This window comes from Notolepis coatsorum, assembly GCF_963971535.1.
Source record: "Notolepis coatsorum genome assembly, chromosome: 20".
Classification (NCBI taxonomy): domain Eukaryota; kingdom Metazoa; phylum Chordata; class Actinopteri; order Aulopiformes; family Paralepididae; genus Notolepis; species Notolepis coatsorum.
Genome location: NC_140184.1, coordinates 3,637,763 through 3,662,339, shown reverse-complemented (window position 1 = coordinate 3,662,339; position 24,577 = coordinate 3,637,763). Strand labels below are relative to the sequence as shown.

At 39.8% G+C, this 24,577-nt stretch overlaps 1 pseudogene across 1 annotated transcript in view; it reads left to right on the top strand.

Annotated features, from left to right (window-relative positions):
- Positions 1 to 361: 361 nt before the first annotated feature.
- Positions 362 to 24,577, top strand: part of LOC311247128 (palmitoyltransferase ZDHHC7-like) — a 67,434-nt pseudogene continuing 43,218 nt past the window's right edge. The window contains exons 1-2 of the transcript XR_014621007.1: positions 362 to 485; positions 14,144 to 14,252. The product of XR_014621007.1 is annotated as a palmitoyltransferase ZDHHC7-like (transcript). The remainder of the gene's footprint in view (positions 486 to 14,143; positions 14,253 to 24,577) is intronic.

The window sequence follows — 24,577 nt, the reverse complement described above, 5'->3', positions numbered from 1 at the left end:
TCAGTGGCCAATCAGAGAGCGTCTCCGCAAACATAGGCTACGAAAGAAAATCACGCAGCTGGGAGGGTTCGAGATCTCCTGGTGACGGAAGTAGCTGGGAGGGTTCGAGATCTCCTGGTGACGGAAGTAGCTGGGAGGGCTCGAGATCTCCTGGTGACGGAAGTAGCTGGGGACGCCCATAGATATATATAGAACACTATAATATCTATGGGGAGGGCTGCCTGAATACTTTCCACCAGAGCCGTATGCTTTCCACAACAAATGCGTGTTTCCGCGTCTCTGATTGGCCACGCGCGTTTCTGGTCATGTGCGCCAATCGTGGGACCGCAAGTTTTTGGGGTTCCGGCTCTCCGCGGGGGACGCGTGACGTCATGACGCTGCTGCCTGGAGGCGACACCAGAGCTGGAATGGATCAGCTATAGCAGAATCAACACATATTATGATATCTTAAAGACACCTCAACGAAAACAACAAGGACAGTGGTGGTACGTAAACAACAGTCTTGCTGTTATCTTATTGTTACTTGCTAATACTTGCTAACAGCGTTGCGCTAGCGTTCGTATCTACAGTAGCTATTATATTAACCAAACCAATCAGTCAGACCAGTTAATATTCAACCCTCTCTATAGGGAACGCTAGCTGATTGATTGATTGATTGATTGAAAACTTTATTAACAGATTGCAGAATGGGTACAATACAGTACAGATCAATACAATTGTTAAGGGGATGCAGACCAGAGAAAGACTTTCGTCTTGTTTACATCAGGGTCCCCCATTTTCAATTAATCATAACATAATAAAACATACATGACATACAGATAGACAGTACTGCTAGTCTGCTACATCTATACATTTATGTGTATACCAGATTTACAAATATATAGATGTAGCAGCAGAGTAATTATATTCATTCATGTCGGTTTTACCAAGTCAGTTGAAATGTATTTGGACGAATGGTGTTGTAGTAGGAAGCCTATTATTAGCTACCTACCTCAAGCTATATAGTCTATATATTACTGTTCCCATACCTGTATGATAGCCATGTACAATAATATTATTATACTGTGTGTGTATCGTATACACAATACATAGATCGTATAATTGTTGGATATATCTGCATATTATATCCCTGTTTGCATGCCCGTAGTATGCTATATTATTATATCTATATCTGTATATATCCTAAACCTACCTTAATAGTTATACCACTGGCCAGTATGGTTTACTACCATAGTGTATTTGTATGTATCACTAGTCTGTACATAATTATACTGTACATACATCAGTTTAGCATATATATATATTACTCAGTAGCATACATCACATTAAACACTTGTACATTGTCTATTGATGCACTTTACTGTTACATTTGCACTCTGGTTAGATAACCTTTTTTTATTTATTCTTTTTACTGTACTTGTTTTGATTGATTGATTGATTGAAAACTTTAACAGATTGCAGAATGGGTACAATACAGTACGGCTCAATACACACAATTGTTAAGGGGATGCATGCAGACCAGAGAAAGACTTTCGTCTTGTTTACATCAGGGTCCCCCATTTTCAATTCATAATGACATTTATGACATACGCAACATACAGATATATATCATGACATTTATGACATACAGGTATACAGTACTGTTACATTTGTGACATACAAGAAATGCAAATATATAGTACTGTTAAACAGAGATCCTAACAGATAACATACGAGGGGGAGGAAACTGTACATTAGGAGGGGGTTTGTACATTTACGGGGGCCAGTTTCGAATTGCAGCGCCAGCCTCCTGTAGGTGTTCTTTGAGAGCGGTTTTGAAGGAAGGTAGTGATTCAAATTTTTTTTACGGCTGTGGGTAGGTCGTTCCACATTGATGTGGCATAATTGTGAAACGTGTTTAGTCCCTTGTTTGAGCCGAATCATTCGTGGAACTCCCTCTGGTGTTGTGATCGTGGTATTCACTGACCTTTGGGAAGTATTTCGACATGTACATGGGTACCTTAGTGGTGTAGTGTATCTTGTAGACCAGGCCCATTGCAAGTTGCTGTACTCTGTCGTCTACTCTAAGCCATCCTAGGTTGTCAAAGTGGGCAAGGGTGAGGTGGGTTTTAGGAGTAAGGTCAAGCAGTAGTCTGACCAGTTTGTTTAGTTTGTAATCTTGTTTTTAGTGCCTTTGAGGTGCTTTGGTACCATGAGGTGCAAGCATAGTCGTAGTACCCTTGAATGAGTGCTCCTGTTAAGAGTCTTCAGGGTATTCTTGTTTACCAGAGAGGAGATCCGGTACAAGAATCTTGTTCGTTGGTTGACTTTTTTGATTACATTGGATGCCATTTTCTCACACTATATATAATAATATAGCATACTACGGGTATGCGAACAGGGATATATGCAGATATATCCAACAATTATACGATATATGTATGTGTATGTACATGGCTATCATACAGGTATGTGAACAGTAATATGTGCTGTGCAATCACAATACATTTGAATCTAATCTATCTAATCTAATCTAATCTAATCTAATCTAATTAGTATAGTCAGTTACAACTGTGTTGCTAGTGTCTGGTTGGACCGTTCATACCAGGTCGGCTCGCCATCTGCTGTAATGATGTTGGCGTCTGGTCTATTTCCTCCATGAGCTGCGAGTGAATAATAATAATAATAAACTGTATTTGTATAGCACCTTTCATACAAGAATTGCAGCTCAAAGTGCTTCATAGCAGTAAAGAAAGACATAGGCGGGTCATTGACGGATAAAACTTTTCAATAGGCCAATTTTAAAATACAAAAAATAAGGATATATTTGGCCATTTTTCAAACATTTGGAATGTAGTGTATACATGCATTTATGCAAAAAACCCAAATTAAGAGATTTTAGTGTGTTTAAAGTAGGGATGCACGTAGGGCTGGGCGATATGGCCTAAATATGATATCATGATATTTTCTGACCTTTCGGCGATACACGATGCACATCACGATGTTTTTCTTTTTTACCCCAAACGATTCATTATGAGGCTTACCAAGACAGTATTTGAGTTTGCAAGCTAACATTAAAGACAAAATAAAATACCCATGCATTTAGCATTTTTATATTATATATTAGATTTAGATTATTGGATTATTAGATTATAATATATTGCATATATTTAGCAATGAGATATTATATGATTTAGATATGAAATATGATGAATTGAAAATGGGGGACCCTGATGTAAACAAGACTAAAGTCTTTCTGGTCTGCATCCCCTTAACAATTGTATGTATTGAGCTGTACTGTACCCATTCTGCAATATGTTAATAAAGTTTTAAATCAATCAATCAATCAATCAATCAATAAATAGCATTTTAGCATTTTTATGAAACTACTGTATATTTGTATGTCTCTAAATGTTTTGATGAATTGAAAATGGAGGACCCTTATGTAAAAAAGCCGAAAGTCTTTTTCTGGTCTTCATCCTCCTGTACTGTATTGTACCCATTCTGCAATATGTTAATAAAGTTTTCATTCATTCATTCTGACGGACAACAGAATAATTTTGATTGACAGTCGAGTCTGCCAATTACGTCACACCGCTTGCACCCGCCCTGCTGTTCTTAGCACCAATCGGCAAGCGCCATTAGTTTTTGACTTCCTGAATGTCCGGTGTGCTGACAGCAACAAAGCTACTTACATTAGCTCCCCGCAACCGACTAGTAGGAGACCAGTGCACCACAGGATGACAAAATGAGCCATAATGATTTTACCTCAACGAATGTTATAATAAAAGCCTTTCCATACATCTGTCTGATTGAAAACTTTATTAACAGACCGCGGAATGGGCATATCTCAACACAGGCTGAGATATGAACGAGTAACGTGTGGACCAGATTGATGCGACACAATCCTATTGGGCAAAACATCACGATATCCACGATACGTTGAAAAAGTGTATTGTTAATGAACTGTACCCGATATTTATATAATATCGTCATATCGCCCAGCCCTGCACGATAATTATCGGGCCGATATCAGCAATTATGACGTCATCCCGATAAAGCCGATAACGTTATTGGTTCATTCTTATTTTACTAGGTCAGCTGATGATGGACAGATTATGTTACCACGTCCAAAATCAAATGCTTTAAAGAGGACTGTTGTTTATCGTGCCATCAATCATTGGAATAACTGCCCACTGAACATAAGTAAATTGAATAGTAAAGTGTCTTTCAAATACCACCTGAGAATGCACTACTTAAATATGTGAGCAAAATATTCTGATGTTGATAATGATGTCTACAATGTTTTACTGTTTTTAGACAATGTTACAATGTTTTTAGATAATGATGTCTACAATGTTTTACTGTTTTTAGATTATCATTGTTAATTGTGATTGTCATATGTATCTTATGTTGTTATGTTTTGTGTTTTGTGTTGTCTTTCTATGTGGACCCCAGGAAGACTAGCTCGCCACTTAGGTGACAGCTAATGGGGATCCTTTTTAAACAATAAACAATAAACACCCGTGTGTGTGTGTGTGTGTGTGTGTGTGAGCACAGCCCGCTCCTCGCGCAGGCAGAGACACCGAGGCAGGAGAGATATAGAAAACGGCCAACAAGATTAGTTTGCGACGTTTAAATTCCTCAAAAAAAAACTCCATAATTTCTCGAGTACCGATAGCAGTACCGATGACGTCGGAGCTTATAAATACTAAAAAAAAAAAGAAATGTGATAAAAAAAAAATATATATATATATATACATTTAAAAAAAATTATAATACAATAAATATCGGTTATCGATATCGGTTATCGGCTTGAGGAGCATAAAGTTATTGGTATCGGTGTCAAAAAATCAATATCGTGCATCCCTAGTTTAAAGTTTAATTAATAGGACATGGCCTTAATAAAAGTCATTTGGGGCGACCGTAATTTATCTCAAAATTAATATATTTCCTTAACATTACTAATATTTTAACAGGTATCAGTAATTAAATATACATCTTAAGAAAGACATGCTTGTGTGCCCTTTAATTTTTTGTAAACCATGATTTCACAAGTTTATTCTATAATGGCAGTGTCTCCCTCGTAATGCAGTTACAATACCCATATTTGCTCTAAAACCCATAAAACTGATTTAAAATGTGTACAGTATCCACTTAAGCATAGTATACCAGTGATTAATATTTGAGCCAAAACTGATGGATATTCTATTTTGAATTTAGTACAGTTATTGACAATCATTGGTTACCCCGCATGACAAATGGTCGCCCCAAATGATGAGAGTAGTTAAAAGTCTATTTAAAATGTTACACAATGCAGTTCAGACAAAAGAAAACTGAACAATGTTTTTATTACAATCTTTTCAAGTGGTCAACAAAAATATTCTTCAATTCATTCAAATATCACAAAAGTAAAACATGTTAACATGCGAGGGCCCACATGTGGCCCTCTTGAGAAAGATTTTCCCACCTGCACTTTGGCGACCTCTACCGGCTCGGGTGTGCATATATTTTAATACAATATATATATCGAATTAAAGCCCTATTTATTGCCCGTCGATAGCCATTTCAGGTGACACAATCCGTTCAGCGGTTCTCGAGTTACATGCCGATATGTGAGGTGTGCGCCGAAGTACACATTGTTGTACAAATACAACACCGACTCCCGGGGCTCTAGCTCCGTCAATCATTTGGCACGGTAGGTTACAATATTCGTCAGGAACATTCAAATATCACAAATGTTAAAAACATTAAACATTCAAAAAGTTAAAGTGCAATACACATTACATGCTTCAGGAACTTGAATATTTCACAAATGTCCATTTTCATGTCCTCATATCAGCATTGGTTTTGTCAATGTATGAGAGCGAGAAGGTGGGTTAAGTAGCATCACTTTTGTGATGGTAGTCACATTGGACAGGGATTAACAATTTAAGTCAATAATAAAAGGTAAACAGAGTTGTATGTATGGAATACAAATTAAACACCAACACAGTTCTATAGAGTCAATAAACAATAACCACCAACATAGTTGCATGGATGAAATCAACGCTAAACAACTACAACACAGTTGTATCAGTTCCTTTTAGGGATGGCATGATACCACTTATTCATGTCCGATACTGATATCACAGCCTTGAGTATCTGCCAATACCAATACCCATCCGATACTCCCTTAAAAAACAAAAACCTGTGTTTAACCTAGCCATCTATAAAACATCAAAAACTCCCCTAAAGGAAGAAATACATACCTCACATGACTCAGTTATGCAATAGTGCTGCTGCTTTTTATTTTGTTCAAATTATTTAAACGTCTGTTTACCGGTACAATGCGTGGTTTCCAATCATTGGTAAACAAACATAGTGCTGAAAATAGACTGCTGTTTTGATAGGGTTAGGGTCTTTACTCTTGGCTACATTTGAAAAAGAAACACAACATTGTACTTATTTGAGATAGCCGTGTCAGAGATAATGATGGTTTGGCAACATGAAGTGAGGCTAAGCGTCGGAAACCTACATTTTCAACAACAGAAAGGGGCTGGTCGTCCAGCACAATAAATGTGGTTATTTTCTCGGTTTTCTTCAGCTTTGCTTTGTTACTGTCTGCAGGGAGTTTCTCTCGCTTCTGAATGGTTTCCAGCTATGTTAGCTGCTGCGACAAAACTTTTCCTCTTGGCATTCGTTGCACATATGAACTCGGCATACTCCCTTTCCATGATTAATCTGCAAGTGTTGTGTGGTGTTGAAGTTTCCAGTGTTGCTGCCACCCCTAGAAATACTTGCGTCGCAGATATTACACTCGGCTGTGTCGTGTTATTCCACAAGTATACATGCGAGTCCTCTGTATTTGTTTGTGCGTGTCTTCATTCTGTTAGCTCCACCATACAGGTCCGTTATTATCCGCTCTTAGTCTACTCTGCCCTGCGTACCTGTCTGTGACCCCAGTACGGTGGCCTGTACTCTGTGTCGTATTAATGCACACACATTAGCATAACACCACAGGCTGTTTTGCCTTTTTCTTCTTTGAGCTTAAAATAACTCCACAGCTGACATGATCGCGGCGTGCTGCTAACAAGTTGACTTACGTTTAGCTAATGCTAACGTTGTTGTCACGCTACTACTGTTCACGTGATGGCATGCTTTACGGCCTGTATCAGATTTCCGATATCCAATCCTGTGAATTTGGCCAGTATCGGACCAATACCGATACTGAGTATCGGATTGGTGGCATCCCTAGTTCCCTTTATATTATCTCATGGTAAACTGCAGGCATTTCAAATTGAGGTACATGTGCATGTTTTAACAAATCAGGCAACCTGAACACCTAGAATAAGAAGCACACCAAAAAACAAAACACTGATATTCTTTACATTTAGTTAAATTATTAATGTTCGGTTATGACATCATACGGTGACATCACAAATGTTCCAGAACGTTCGATCATGACATCATACTGTGACATCAGAAATTTTCTAGAACGTTCGGTCATGACATCATACTGTGACATCACAAATGTTCCAGACCGTTCGATCATGACATCATACTGTGACATCACAAATGTTCTAGAACGTTCGGTCATGACATCATACTGTGACATCACAAATGTTCTAGAATGTTCTATTATGACAAAAGACGGTTCAATGACTTTATCTAAATCCAATCAATATTCCTAATGCCGTTTCAATGTAAGGTTATAAAAATAAACATTCATACAATACAATAATATAGCTTTGGCTCCTACAGTCAACATTCCCCAAATATATATCAAACACGAAACAAACTTTGATCAGATTATAATGGAGATGTTGCACAGTGCAATCCACTGAACATTTATTGTTGAAATATGTCACTGTTGATCATGAGCTGGATATATAACCTATGGTTTCAAGGGATGTTAAACCTACTGTAGAATCAAAGTAAATGTTAGTGATTCAAATCCACATTTAGAGGTAGGGGATCCACCACAGCTTGCCCTGCTGCTCTTCTCTACTTCTACACCAGCCAGAACTGGTGGAGTGTTCTCCATGGATGGTGGTGTCAGGTCCAGCATCGCCTTTTCCATATTTTTCCTTCTCCCTGTAACCTCTGGATGCAGCCTTCTCCCTCTCCGATAGCTCATCTGACTTCACATGGAATCTTGCCCTGTTGTTTTCTTCTCGCTGAAACAATAGTGTATAATGTGATACTAATTCTGGTGGGCTAAATTACATACAAACTTAAGTTCAAGATATTACAGAAAAGGTCATTCCTAATCCTACGAACATGACAGTTTGAAATACACCAGAGAAAGATATACTGCATGTTACCTATATTTTTTTTACCTCTCTCTTTTCCTGGCAAGATAGTCTGCATTGACCCGCTGTCTGTAGTGAGCAGTCTTCTGTTTGCCTGTTTGTGCCATCTAGAAAATAGGTTAAACGAGTTAAACATGACTAATACATGTACTATTACCTAAATGGAATGTCATGCTATACCGTTTAAAAAAAATTCTCATAAGATGGTACAATACTCAAAAAGAAATGTTAATTCCTAAATAGGAATGAAAAATGACAGAAATGTTGAAAAATATATGTTAAAGTATACAAAGAGTTATGCTAAAACAAAGAACTTTATGTATATAAAACATGAATAAAATATAAATATACAGAAACTACAAATACACGACATATATCTATCATCTAAAACACTCAGCAGTGGTCGCCCCACATGATACTCGGTCGCCCAGATGATGTTTTTAAGGTCAGTCAAATATTACAGGCTAACCATTAGCTACAGAAACCAAACTAGCTAGCTCTTACCACATGTCACTATCAAATTCATCATCAAAATATAGATTTTCAGATAAAACGTATTATTCACAGTTTTGGGGCGGTCGTCCCACAAGACATCCAAAAGTGGCAAGTACATTACAGCAGTTAAAAAAGAGATTTATTTGCCAATATGAAAGAGACTTACTAACCTGCTAGTTGTTTCTCTGGGTCCCTCACATGTGACTGGCTGATGCAACATCCTGTCCTTGAGGTGGTTTCAAAATAAAAGTCCCACAATTGTGTTTTCTTGATGGTCGCCCCAGATGATATTTCATAAAATTAACATATGCGGACAACATTCGTTTGTATATTATGATGGAAGTATATGTGCAAATGCTTCATAATTTTGTCAATGAATGCTAAACATGTTTGAAATTATGCCAAATAGGGCAAGGGAAATATTTAAATAGATTTAAAGTGATTTTAAGCCGGTTGTCCAAATAGAAGTCAATGCTGGACGGTCGCCCCACATGGACATTTGACACTTCAGATAGCAGAAACATTACCAATAACTCAAATGTTTGGAGGAGTTAGAGTGGGTCTGTATATGGGGAAGGTATTAGAGATACATGTGATCTTTTTATGAATTTTAATGTTTTTTTTAAGGTAAGAAATTCAGTGGGACAGAAAAAATAGGCGTCACGTCATTGACCCAGTGCATACAATTAGCACAAAATGGGCAGATCAAGAGTAATGCATAAATTGCAGACATAAAATTAGTAGTGCTGTTAAAAAATGTAATCTAATTAATTACAGGATTTGTAATTAATTACTCTAATTAATCACATTTTAATCGCATAACCATTTTAGGCCTGATATTTTATATTCTATAATCATATTTCAAATTGCATGTGTCCGGATGGCAGAATTCAGTACTGTATCTACAAAACCTTCTGTTTAATCATCTTCCATTTATTCATTTGCTTAGATTTTTCAGGTCTGGTCAATTTTAGCATGGTGTTATTCACAGTAAAAAAAAAAAAAAAAATTTAATTGATATTCTCATTTTGTTCATTACAATTTACTCAAGCCTAGTAACAGACACACTATTTCTGACACTGGGAATACATTCCCTGAGATCCATAGATGTCCCTAGAATCAGATACAAAGAACATGCAAATGGAGATTTAAAAAAAAAAGTTTGTAAATGTTTATTCTACGTTGTTATGGAATGAATGAGATTTACATATATATATATATTTTTTTTTAATTAATTTTGAGTTAATTTTCATAACGCGATAACTTGCTGTGTAATTAATTAATCTAATTAACACGATAAACTGACAGCCCTAAAAATTAGGCATAAAATAAGCATCAAATGAGCATAAAATAGACAGCAGCAAAATAGACAAAGTCAAGATAAGGCATAGAACATTTTTCACATTAGGATCTAACATCTTAACACATTGGTTGCCAACAACGAGATTTCTCGTTATTGGCCGCCATGCGTTGGTTGCCAATAACGAGATTTCTCGTTATTTAATCGTTATTTCTTTTATTAGCGATATCCATTCATTTTTCATCCGTCCAGCTTGACGTTATCATTGGGAATGGCTCTGAGCTCGAAAAGGGCTAATACCGCCCCCTATCGTCTCCCGGATGGTAATGCACATCATTGGATTGGATTGAGTGAAAAAGTGCATCAGAGAAAAACTCCGGTCCAGGGTTTCCCCATCTCTGGCAAGCAGTGTCTGTTACCAGATTCACTGGCGAGGCTCGGAGCAGCTTTCGATTATGCGTTTCGGACTATAATGTTGGATCAATAAACGCGATCAATATTTGGAATGACGATCAGGAATTGGATTCATCTTTTTGCAGAACATCTGATCTGAGGTAAGGAATCTATGTTACCAGTTTTGGGTTAATCAGAGTTGTTTTTCACAGCATTCACAACGCTGAGCGCGGCACGAATAAATGATTTTTCAGCCCGCCTTTGTATCGTGCATAAGAACACAAATACTCTCGATAATCTAGCGTTTATTTGAAAACGATTCATAAATCAGCCATAAAATGACAACGTGTTTTGTGTATTCCAGTAAATGGCTATTTTCACAGAATCTTTTTTTCTTTCTAGAAATCTCCAAAACTATACTCGTATTCAAAACGGTATAAAACGGAAATGTACTGATGAAAAAACAACCTGTTTCATACATGTTTGACTGCAAGCAAGTCATTGATAAGCGATGGGTGTATTAGACACATAGCCATAATTTAAGATATAGTTTAATCGCTCGCAAATGTGCTTGTCCTCCGATTGATTAACGTGCTGGCATCCAAGCGATAAATCGGCATATCCGGCTGGCAACCAATGTGTTAATAGGCCTCTTTGTTTACGGTTTAGTTCTGTCAGAGCCACAGGTCTTTCTTATATACTCTGCATTTCCCCCGTTGTAAGGTACATTATGGAACAATTACAGTTCTGAATTATTTACAGAACAACAGCAGTAAGTATGTCTACTAAGCTTTTAGTTTTTAGGCACTATAAATAAGAAAGCCCAGAGCAGTACTTCACTCTTAACTCATTGACTGCCACGCTTTTTTTCCATCTTTACTCCCTGGCGCCAGCGTTATTGACAATTTTTACGATGTTTGCGGACCCATCGTATATTCTATATTATAGCTATGGAGACAATAGTATGGCTCATTTGACAGGCACTATTTATAGTCCAACAGCGATAAACCAGTTAATTTCTACATACTTTCATTTGTGCGCTATTCTACTCTAAACATCGCTCCGTTTCACAATAATCCAGGCTGGTTTTCTAGATTGTGAGATATAGATTGTTTTGCGCAAATCTCGCGGCTGCTCGCCTGAAACCTATATTATTGTCAGGTCAAAGATAAACACGACCATGTTTCTTCACAAAGCCATCTGGGGGGGGGGGGGTCGTTTTCCAACTCTGCAATCATTACAAAAGCATGTTTTATGACTGGGTTTGGTAAAATATACGTAAAATAGACGTTACCTTTGTCAGAAGGTACACAACCATGTTTCTTCACAAAGCCATGGGGGGGGGGGGGGGGGGGGTCGATTTCTGACACTGCGATCATTACAAAAGCATGTTTTATGATCGGGTTCGGTAAAATATACCTAAAATAGACGTTACCTTTGTCAGTAGGTACTCCACTCTCCCAAGTGTCTTGAATCAGAACAGGATCAATACATATAACGTTAGGTGGCCCTCATCCGTTGTCTTCATCTATAGTCTGCTCGGGCCAGACTATTCCACAAGCCGAATAGGTTTCCTCATTGGCCGGTTTGACTATAGTATTTTTATGATTTACCAGAAGTGCTGAGTTCAACATAGTCTGGTGGAAATGCACCTTATCATCCATAATCATCATCCACATAATCCGTTTTGGCTTCTTCATAATATCCAATAGTTTGCTCTAGGCGATTGCCATTGTCGAACGGTAGATTGCTGTAGTTTGCTCAGTGATGCCATGCCACTGCTGCCACTGCTGTGAGTGCCCTAGTCATCCCGTTACTCTCGGCCCATGCAGTTCATAAGGTAGGCGATACTGCCACCTGTCGGGATTCAATCGTCATTGCAGGTTCCAGCCACACTCACAGCCCGCGTGAGTGTTTAGAATAAGAAAATTAAAAAAAATGAACTAAAAACGAGATATCTCATTTTTGGCGCTCAACGCTTGGATTTCAAAAACAAGATATCTCGTTTTTGGCACTGAATGAATTAAGATCGAAAATTCGAATTCAGTTTAAATTCAGTTAAAATGTTCAGTTTAAGTTAAATTCAGTTATTATTTTTTATTTTTTTTTAAACTTTGGCCATTCTTTTTAGCGTTTATCGCATTTATTCTGGTCTAGGATGACCGACAGAAACAGGCTGAAGGGGTACAGATGGGGGGGAAGACACTCTGGGAAAGGCACGGCTGCAGTCCGGGATTCGAACTCGCTAAACCCCAGATCCGTGACGAGCACGGTTGTCCCCGGCGCCGAAATAGCGCTCGAGGTACGTGGTGAGCTACTGGAGCTCCCCAGTTATTCTTTTTAATAGAATGGATTATTAAAATCAAAGGGTATTGCACATAAATAGGCACTTCAGATAATCCTTCAGAATGTTGATTGGGTCAGCTGACCGACAATAAATCAAAATGACACCATTCACCATCGTAGCCTCTAATAACAGCATTGCATTGGTCTATCAACCGGTTTTAACACATTGAGTGCCACGCCCCTTCCGGGAAGTGACCCCTTCCTTGCCGCCATGTAAACGTAGTTGTAGTTTGTAGAACCTATATTTTATCGTATAGCTATGGGTCTAATAACGCCGTCGAGTCTCAGTGAGTTGCTTCTGGTCAACGTGCAAAAAACAGATTCTTTTTTCATCCGTACATTTCCGTTTTATACCGTTTTGAAGATGAATATAGTCCGGCCGCTTCTGAGCAATTCCAGGGAAAAGACCCTAAAACAGCGTTTTTGTGTAATTCAATAAACACATTGTAATTTTTCGCCTGATTATCGGATCTTCCTTAAATCAACGCTAGACCATCATTATTATCCTTCCTCGTGCATCCATGCAATGTGGTTTAGACCGGCGCGCCCCCTACCCCCCCTCCTGCAACCCAACGGCAAACAGCCATACACATAAAACACAGATAGCGTCAATCGCGGTAGAAATAAATATCAGATCAACGCAAGCTTTCATATATAGTGTCCTTACCTGTTCTCTGATGTAATGCAAAAGAAAAATCCAATTATCTCATCGCCATTCCAGTTATCCACAGCGATCCTGTCTCCGACGTTGTTGGGCATTGCACTTCAACGGGCGGGCGGGGTCAGTAGTCCAAACCATCCCTACAAGCGTGTGTTTTGTCGGAGTGTTTAGGACCCGCCCCCACGCCGCAGCTCGGTAGAGAAAAGAAACTAACCCGTTTCTAATGGGGTGCAATAATGGCCGAAGGCGTTAGAGGGCGGTATAATACCGTCTGCCAGCTCAGACACATTCAGTACAGTATGCACAAGTTGCCCCGCTGAATTATGAATGGCAATAGCGAATAAAATAAATACAGTGAGAAAAACGTAGATCTACGTTTCCGGCACTCAACGATCGGGCGACAGAAACGTAGTTCTATGTTTTCGGCAACCAAATGGTTAATAAACAAACAGAAACATGTGCATCTTTTAAATCAATTAGGCTATGGAAATTAGGCTGCCTCTAAATATAAAAAAAAATATTTTATAATTATATATATATTTTTCGACTCTGACAGGTAAATCGAATGTGGAGACTGGCACAACTATTCGAAAACTGTAACTCATCCCTAATATAAATAATAATATAAATATGCACCATTTACCATTTTATTTGTGTGTGTGTTCATTCTTCCAGGCATCTGCTGCTAGCCTATACTGTATGGTAACCTACGGCTCTTCTACACCCTGAGCGTTGGCCTGGAGTTCACACCACGACATGCTACTGTGAAAAGGGAACTGTTTAGGTGAGTTGAATACCGACCAACTGAGCTTCTTCACAAATATATATATATATATATATCACATGGGCTCTGGGCTTTTGTGGAATGCACCAAATAGTACTGAGTTACTAACTTACTAGTTCGCGTATTTGGTCCAGTAACATGAACAAAAACAAACTGTCTAGTTTGCGGTAGCTATATATATATATCTAGCTAGCTAATGTTAGTTAAGATTAGCTAGTTAGCTAATTAACCAAACAGTCAACATCACAACATTACGTTAGCAAATGTAAGCTAGCATAGTGCTGTAGGGCAGTGTATTGGCAAGAATCTGACCATACGATACATATCATGATACAGGGACTATGATTGATTTAATTGGGATACTGTCCTTTTTATTCTTTATACAATTTTAGGAAACCTGGTGTTATGATAGACAGAGTGATGTCATGATAGACAGAGTGATGTCATGATATACAGAGTAGAGCTGCCGCGATAACCGCATTACCGCGGTATCGCTGTTGCATCACGCTCACCGCAGAGTTAGGCTGAATACCGCATCACCGCTGTTTTTTATCATAATAATAAAGTTGGCTTGCGGCTTGCGGCTCTGCAGATATACCCTACTCGGTTCCAAGCGACCCTATTGGTCCAGCCTGGCTCTGCGGCTCTGCAGATACCCCCTACTCGACGCCTCTGAACGAAAACAGAACGCCGCCATCTTTACTGCCTCGCTAAGGATGCATTTCATTCAGGATTTGTTTGCGACAGAACCAAGTGCAATAAACAAAAAAGAATGGATTCACTGTGTATTCTGCCTTATTTATTGATGAAACAAAACCGACATCAACCCAATTTACCACCGAGCGGAGAGTTTAGTGTCACAACAAGATCGCTGATGTGTTAAGTTTGTTGTTGTTATCCGATATACACGAGAGGTAACGTTAAACCCGGGTTTGCTTGGTAGAATACACAATGAGAGGTAACGTTAGCTTTGGCAGAATAGACGCAACGACAGTCTGGTTAATGTTGTTATTGATTGATTGATTGAAACTGTGTTAAACTCTGGCTTGCTGCAAGCCCTCGGACATCTATGCCCACGGAGCTTTCAGTGTACACAAGCGAGCGGCGGCGGCCCCGCCTGCATCCCCATTCCCCAAACGGAGTAGTACCTGGCTGCAGTGGAAAAGGAACGAAGTACCAGGTGCCTAAAGCGGGTCGAGTCGAGTAGGTAATATGCAGTGGAAAAGCGCCATTAGACTAGAGGCAGGCTATAAGAGTAGACTACAAAAAAAAAAAAAATGCATTCAAACTTTTTTTTTTTTTTGTGCGCACTGTGCGGTAATTACCGCGGCGGTAGGAAATATTGCGCAAATTCGTGCGGTAAGGAAAATATCAATACCGCGGCAGCTCTAATACAGAGTGATGTCATGATAGACAGAGTGATGTCATGATAGGCAGAGTGATGTCATGATAGACAGAGTGATGTTATGATAGACAGAGTGATGTCATGATAGGCAGAGTGATGTCATGATAGACAGAGTGATGTCATGATAGACAGAGTGCACAAGAAGTGATGTCATGATAGACAGAGTGATGTCATGATAGACAGAGTGATGTCATGATAGACAGAGTGATGTTATGATAGGCAGAGTGATGTCATGATAGACAGAGTGATGTCATGATAGACAGAGTGATGTCATGATAGACAGAGTGATGTTATGATAGACAGAGTGATGTCATGATAGACAGAGTGATGTCATGATAGACAGAGTGATGTCATGATAGACAGAGTGATGTCATGATAGACAGAGTGATGTCATGATAGACAGTGATGTTATGATAGGCAGAGTGATGTCATGATAGACAGAGTGATGTCATGATAGACAGAGTGATGTCATGATAGACATAGTGATGTCATGATAGACAGAGTGATGTCATGATAGACAGAGTGATGTCATGATAGACAGAGTGATGTCATGATAGACAGAGTGATGTCATGATAGACAGAGTGATGTCATGATAGACAGAGTTAGGGCTGACCTTCGATTTTTTTTTGGCAATCGAAGCTTCGGGGCCGAGCTTCGATTTTAATTCGAAGCTTCGAATTAAAAAAAATTAATAAATTTTTTTTCTTTTATAATCTTTTTCTTTTTTCTTTTCTTTTTTTATCTTATGTTGTGGGACTTGTACAGCACTTTGGTAAACTTTGTTGTTTTTAAATGTGCTCTATAAATAAAGTGGATTGGATTAATTAATTAAGTAGCCCCTTTCGTGACTGTGACGCAGCCAACACGGCTGTGTGATTTAATTCAAGGTGGATCGCTGTTGTCGTTTGAACAACTTCAGATTTCATGGGAACTACCAATCCCCCAAATCAAGAATGTTTAAGATGAATGAAGTAAGATTTAGATTATTTGAAATATGGCCTGTGTAGACTAAACTATGCACAGAATTATGTCAGTCTACAAGGTCCGGCAATGTAGACCTTGTAGACTCCACTACAGACCAATTATCAGTGAATGTTCATGCATTTTTAAGAAGGGCTACTTCCACAAAAAAACAAAGAACTCACCAAAACATCTCAGTAGCACCTTATCTAAATGTTCTATTTCATATATGGAGATTCATATTTATTTATGTATTGCATGCATTTCTACATTTTATTTCCTATTTTGTTTATTCATCCCAGTATCTTTCTTTCTTATGTGTGGAATTCTGCAAGGCATTTACATTCACATTTACATTTAGTCATTTAGCTGACGCTTTTATCCAAAGCGACTTATAAGTTCTGTACGACAGGTCATCAGGAAGGATACAACTCTATCAGCTGAGTAACAATATTCATCAAAGTGTTGCGTGTTACAGTGTAGGTTAGTTTATTAGGACAAGTGCATGACAGTAAGGTTAGTTAGGGTTAGATTTTTTTTTTTTTTTTTATTTCAGATAATGGTTGAAGAAGTGCGTCTTTAGTCGACGGCGAAAGATTGGATGGGATTTGGCTGTCCTAACTGGGGTGGGTAGTTCATTCCACCATTGTGGGGCAAGGACTGAGAATAGGCGTGTAGGTGGTGTATATGTGTTTGAGGATGATATCCTTCAAACAGGCAATAGTGATGATATAATTTGGGCAGTGCTGAGCTGGGTTACTTTCCTCCAGTGTATTTGTCCCCCGGCCCCACCCAATGGCCCCATGCACACACACACACACACCGAAGTAAAAATTAAAATTAAAAAAAATCTGATTTTTATTTTTTATTTTTTTTTAACTTCGATTTTTTTTTTATGTTCGAAGCTTGTGCCATCGAACGAAGCTTCGAAGCTTCGAAGTATTTAAGACAGCCCTAGACAGAGTGCACATGAAGTGATGTTATGATAGACAAATCTGTCTACTGCACTGTCCACTCTTGCTCCGAAGTGTCTGAATCAGAACAGGAACAATTTAAATAAATAACGTTAGTTGGCCCTATAGATACCGTTACATCTACAATAGATAACGTTACATCTACGGGTGCACGATATTGATTTTTTTATATCGATACCGATAACTTTCTGCTCCTCAAGGTCGATACCGATACCGATAACCGATATATATATATATATTTATTGTATTATAAAAAAAATCTTTTGTATGTATATTCCTGTAGTTTTGACCTTACCAGATTTATCATGACATGACCGTTACTACTATGAACAAAATAAAGCCAAGAGAACAGTTTTTACTCTTCAAATAAAGTGACTATATTTATTTTTCCAAATAAATATAATTTGAGTCAATCACAAAATTCACAATCCGTAAATGTCATTAACAATGTGTTTCCCTGAACAATGAGTGAACTAAAAACCAACAGGTATTGTGCTTTGTCAGTAGGGATGGGTACCGTTTAGGGATGCTCGATATTGGCTTTTTTACCGATACCGATATTCCGATATTGTCCAACTCTTAATTTCCGATACCGATATCAACCGGTATCAACCGATACCGATATATGCAGGGTTTCCCACTACAAAAAACGGAATAATTTCAGGTAACTAATAATTTCACTGGATATATATATAACAAATATTGTTATTGTTTATTTAATTTTTTTAACCGTTACCGATATTTTCCGATATCACATTTTACTGCCGATATCGGCCGATAATATCGGTCGGCCGATAATATCGGACATCCCTAGTACCGTTCACATTTGAACCGATACGGTAACCGGTACCTGTGAATCGATACCGGTACCCAACGGTACCTTTTTTCTGTACTTTATGGTGCTTTCACATATAGGACTCGGTGCGGTTCTGGTAGTGAAGTTGCAACATTGTTCATCATTTGGTTCGTCTGCATTCACACAGTACATTTGTCAGGCGCACCAAACTTTATGAACAATGTCACGCGGTCGAAAAGGGCGCTCGTCTATTGGACACAATGGAGAGTGGAAATCCCTCCCCTTCAGGAAGTGAAATGCGGAAATACACAAACTGCGTAGCAGTGATAGTAGCAGAGGCGTGGCATTGATAGAGAGTGGAAATGTGTGTGTGTGGCTGCGAGCCCGTGTGTGCGCGCGCGTGTCTGTGTGTGTGGACTGCGAGCCATGTCTGACTCCAGATCAGCGGATCACCCAAGTCTGTCCACGAGACATGTTTACACAGTGTGCTTGTAATGCCGCGCGCCATGGTAATAATAAGCAGTGTTTTTTTCTTCTTCCTTCTACCCAAGATATATAGATAGATATATAGATAGATAGATGCAGTGTGCTGCGCACGGTATTAATAATAATAAGCTGCGGTGTTCCTTCTACCCAAGATGCCTGACTGACTACGTTTGGTCCGCGTTTGGTCCGATGAAGGCGAACCGAGACCTATGTTTTTTGGAGGACCGAGTTCGCGTGTTTGGTCCGCGGACCGAGTTCGACTGCGCATTCACACAAACCCGAAAAACCGGACTATCGACTTCTGGTCCGATAGTCCGGACCAAACAGCCCCTGTGTGAAAGCGACCTAAGTGTATGCGTCCACCTAAATCAATCTCTCTCTCTCTCTCTCTCTCTCTCTCTCGTCACGCTGCGTCTAGTAGGTAGGCATGGGCCAATGTGTGATTTTGGTGGTATGTGCTATTTGCACAGATGTTTGTCCCTTAGTATGCACACGCACAGTATAATATGCATGTGATAAATAGTTTGTTAATAAACTCTGTTACTTGAAAATGTTTCACTGTGCTCCTACATTTCTTTGTGTGCTCCTAAATTCTTTAATTTAGCAGCACATGTGCTCCTTGGGAAAAAGGTTAGTGTAGAGCCCTGTCTATCGACTTTTACTTGTAACTGTTAGTGGTGGGGGAAAATATCGATACAGTATAGTATCGCGATACTTTGCGTGGCGATACTGTATCGATACAAGGACGCCATGTATCGATATTTTATTATGCAAATTGTTTAAAACAATTTTATTAAAAAAGGGAGAGCAGAGAGAGAGCAGAGAGTACAGAGAGAAAGCAGAGAGAGTACAGAGAGAGAGCAGAGAGAGAGCAGAGAGAGCAGAGAGAGAGAAATACTATATATATTTAGTATATATATAATATTTCCCCAAATACTACAGATGGTCCCAGAACAGCATGCAGGACTACCAGAGAGCCATCGCCAGTGATGGGACACAATCACTGTTAGATACGTTCCTAGCCATGCCATACTCTAACAGTGTCGAAGGAGTCAACCTAGCTGTAGAACACATAAATTATATATTTGAAAGAACCGCAATAAAGTCCAAATTAAAATGATCAGGTAACAAACAGAGAAAAACTAAAAAGGACCACTGGTTTGACAAAGAATGTAAAGTTCTTAGAACACAGCTAAGAAGAATATCAAACCAGAAATACATAAACCCACAAAATGACACCTTACGCCTCCAATACTGTGAATCTCTGAAACACTACAAAAAGACCATCAGAATTAAAAGGAACAATCACGTAAATAAACAATTATGCAAAATAGAGGACTCTCTAAGCTCTAACTCCTTCTGGGACCACTGGAACTCATTGAATAAAGATAAGCCGGAAGAAATGGCCATCCAAGATGGGGATGTTTGGACAAACCACTTCACATCACTCTTTACAACTGTACCCCTGAATACAAAAACGGAAACCAGCCAGATATGTGAAAAATTACAAAAATGGGAAGATATCATAAAGGAAAATCAAAACCCTCTAGACTTCCCAATCACAGAACAAGAGCTGAAATCAAAACTCCAGTGCCTTAAAGCTAGAAAGGCCTGTGGTACAGATGGCATATTAAATTAAATGACTAAACACAGCTCTGAAAAATTCCAATTGGCTATTTTAAAATTATTCAATTTGACACTAAATTTTGGCTATTTTTTGGAATGAAGGACTCATAACCCCAATATTCAAGAGTGGAGATAAACATGACCCACAAAACTATAGGGGTATCTGTGTGACGAGTAATTTGGGCAAACTTCTATGTAGTATCATCAACACCAGACTCATAGAATTCCTTACGGAACACAGTGTTCTAAGTAAAAGCCAAATCGGATTCTTACCAAATTATCGTACCTCTGACCATATATACACTCTTAAAACCCTAATTGACATTCACGTAAAACAGAACAAAAACAAAATATATTCCTGCTTTGTCGATTTTGAAAAAGCTTTTGATTCAATTTGGCACAAAGGTCTTTTCTTCAAAATTCTAGAAAGTGGTGTTGGAGGAAATACATATGACTTGATCAAATCCATGTACACAAAAAACAGATGTGCTGTTAGAATTGGCAATAAAAGAACACATTTCTTCACCCAGGGTCGCGGAGTCCACCAGGGGTGCAATTTAAGCCCAACATTGTTTAATATATATATAAATGAATTAGCAAAGTTATTAGAACTTTCCACTGCACCCGGTCTGACTCTGCACGATACCAATGTAAAATTACTGATGTATGCAGATGATCTGGTTCTGCTGTCAGCCACTAAAGAGGGTCTACAACAGAACCTAGACATCCTCCACCAGTTCTGCCAGACATGGTCTCTGTACGTAAACATGAAGAAGACTAAAGTCATGATCTTTCAAAGGAGACACGAGTCTCAGAGTTCACATAATACATTTAAATTAGGCACACGCATATTAGAAAACACAAAAAGCTGCCCATATTTGGGATTGAAAATAAATCATAATGGTAACTTCAATATGGCTGTGAATGAACTGAAGGAGAAGGGAAGAAGGGCTTTTTATGCCATCAAAAGGAAAATTCCAATTGACATCCCAATTAGGACCTGGCTCAAAATTCTAAATTCTATAATAAATCCAATAATATTATATGGCAGTGAAGTGTGGGGTCCATTAACTAACCAAGATTTCCCAAAATGGGAAAAACACCCATTAGAAGTACTGCATGCAGAAGTGTGCAAAAACCTACTTAGGGTCCACAGACACACTGCCAATAATGCATGCAGGGCAGAACTTGGCCAATACCCCCTAATCATTCAAATTCAAAAGCAAGCCATCAAATTTTACACACACCTCCAATCAAGTGACCCCCACTCCTACCACTACAAAGCCCTTCAGAGCCAAGAGATGAACCCAGATAAGAGTCCCCTCTGCCAGCTAGTCAGACATTTCTGCCCACAAACGCTTCAGGACAGATACCAAAAAATCTGGCCCAACCAAATAATCTCAAAACAAAAAGAAAATTATATAGAATATTGTAACAAATCAACCAAATCTCAAAGTAAATTAGAATTCTATTTGACCCTAAACAGAGACTACACGGTGGCAGAATACCTGACTACTGTGAATGAGATAAAATTAAGAAAAACACTGACACGGTACAGACTGAGTGGACATAGTCTAGCCATAGAAACAGGCCGTCACAGGCAAAACTGGCTGCCCAGAGAGGCCAGGCTGTGTTCACTTTGCCATCAGGGGGACGTTGAGACAGAACCTCACTTCCTGCTATACTGTGAGAAATACAAGAATCTAAGAGAAGTCTTCTTTGATAAAATAAACAAAATTGATGCACAGTTTATCCACCTCCCTGATCACCAAAAGCTGCTATACATGTGTGGGGAGAAAAGTCAGTGTACAGCATTAGCTGCAAAATATGTAGACGGTTGTCACAAAATAAGAGAACAAGCCCTGTAAATGTATCTGAGTGGCCACACTTGAAAAATGACTACCCGATTGAGTGACTATTTTGTAAATTAATGTGTTTCTTGTTGATTGTCCTTACTGTTATTACTAATGTTATGATATTTTATTGCTTAATATATATGTTATTGTTTGTATGTTGAACTTGCTTTGGCAATAAGTATGTTAATATTTCATGCCAATAAAGCCTATTTGAATTTGAATTTGAGAGTGCAGAGAGAGTACAGAGAGAGAGAGCAGAGAGAGAGCAGAGAGAGAGAGCAGAGAGAGTGAGAGGCAGAGAGAGAGCAGAGAGAGAGAGTACAGAGCAGAGAGAGAGCAGAGAGAGAGAGCAGAGAGAGCAGAGAGAGAGCAGAGAGAGAGAGTACAGAGCAGAGAGAGCAGAGAGAGTACAGAGAGAGAGAGCAGAGAGAGAGCAGAGAGAGAGAGAGCAGAGAGAGTGAGAGGCAGAGAGAGAGCAGAGAGAGAGCAGAGAGAGAGAGTACAGAGCAGAGAGAGAGCAGAGAGAGCAGAGAGAGAGCAGAGAGAGAGCAGAGAGAGCAGAGAGAGAGCAGAGAGAGAGAGCAGAGAGAGCAGAGAGAGCAGAGAGAGAGCAGAGAGAGCAGAGAGAGAGCAGAGAGAGCAGAGAGAGAGAGAGAGAGAGCAGAGAGAGAGCAGAGAGAGAGAGTACAGAGCAGAGAGAGAGCAGAGAGAGCAGAGAGAGCAGAGAGAGAGCAGAGAGAGAGCAGAGAGAGAGCAGAGAGAGAGAGTACAGAGCAGAGAGAGAGCAGAGAGAGCAGAGAGAGCAGAGAGAGAGAGAGAGAGAGAGAGCAGAGAGAGAGCAGAGAGAGAGAACATAGAGCGAGCAGAGAAAGAGCAGAGAGAGAGCAGAGAGAGAGAGCAGAGAGAGAGCAGAGAGAGCAGATAGAGGAGAGCAGAGAGAGAGGGAGAGAGAGAGCAGAGAGAGAGCAGAGAGAGCAGATAGAGAGCAGAGAGAGAGCAGAGAGAGAGAGCAGAGAGAGAGCAGAGAGAGAACAGAGAGAGAGCAGAGAGAGCAGAGAGAGAGCAGAGAGAGAGCAGATAGAGAGCAGAGAGAGAGCAGAGAGAGAGAGCAGAGAGAGAGCAGAGAGAGAGCAGAGAGAGAGCAGAGAGAGAACAGAGAGAGAGCAGAGAGAGAGAGCAGAGAGAGAGCAGAGAGAGAGAGTACAGAGAGAGCAGAGAGAGAGCAGAGAGAGAGAGAGCAGAGAGAGAGAGCAGAGAGAGAGCAGAGAGAGAGCAGATAGAGCAGAGAGAGAGCAGAGAGAGAGCAGAGAGAGAGCAGAGAGAGAGAGAGAGCAGAGAGAGAGCAGAGAGAGCAGAGAGAGAGAGAGAGAGCAGAGAGAGAGCAGAGAGAGAGAGAGCAGAGAGAGAGCAGAGAGAGAGCAGAGAGAGAGAGAGAGAGAGCAGAGAGAGAGCAGAGAGAGCAGAGAGAGAGCAGAGAGAGCAGAGAGAGAGAGCAGAGAGAGCAGAGAGAGAGCAGAGAGAGCAGAGAGAGAGCAGAGAGAGAGAGCAGAGATAGCAGAGAGAGAGAGCAGAGAGAGATCAGAGAGAGAGCAGAGAGAGAGAGCAGAGAGAGAGCAGAGAGAGAGCAGAGAGAGAGCAGAGAGAGAGCATAAGGAAGTTGCATTGTTAATTTTAATACCTGTAATAGTATAGTAGTCCACACACACACACACACACACACACACACACACACACACACACACACACACACACACACACACACACACATCCACACACACACACACACGTGCATTCAGGTAAGTTGGAATATGACTGTAATAAAAACAGAGAGAGAGAGCAGAGAGAGAGAGCAGAGAGAGAGCAGAGAGAGAGCAGATAGAGCAGAGAGAGAGCAGAGAGAGAGCAGAGAGAGAGCAGAGAGAGAGAGAGAGCAGAGAGAGAGCAGAGAGAGCAGAGAGAGAGAGAGAGCAGAGAGAGAGCAGAGAGAGAGAGAGCAGAGAGAGAGCAGAGAGAGAGCAGAGAGAGAGAGAGAGAGAGCAGAGAGAGAGCAGAGAGAGCAGAGAGAGAGCAGAGAGAGTAGAGAGAGAGAGCAGAGAGAGAGCAGAGAGAGCAGAGAGAGAGCAGAGAGAGCAGAGAGAGAGCAGAGAGAGAGAGCAGAGATAGCAGAGAGAGAGAGCAGAGAGAGAGCAGAGAGAGAGCAGAGAGAGAGAGCAGAGATAGA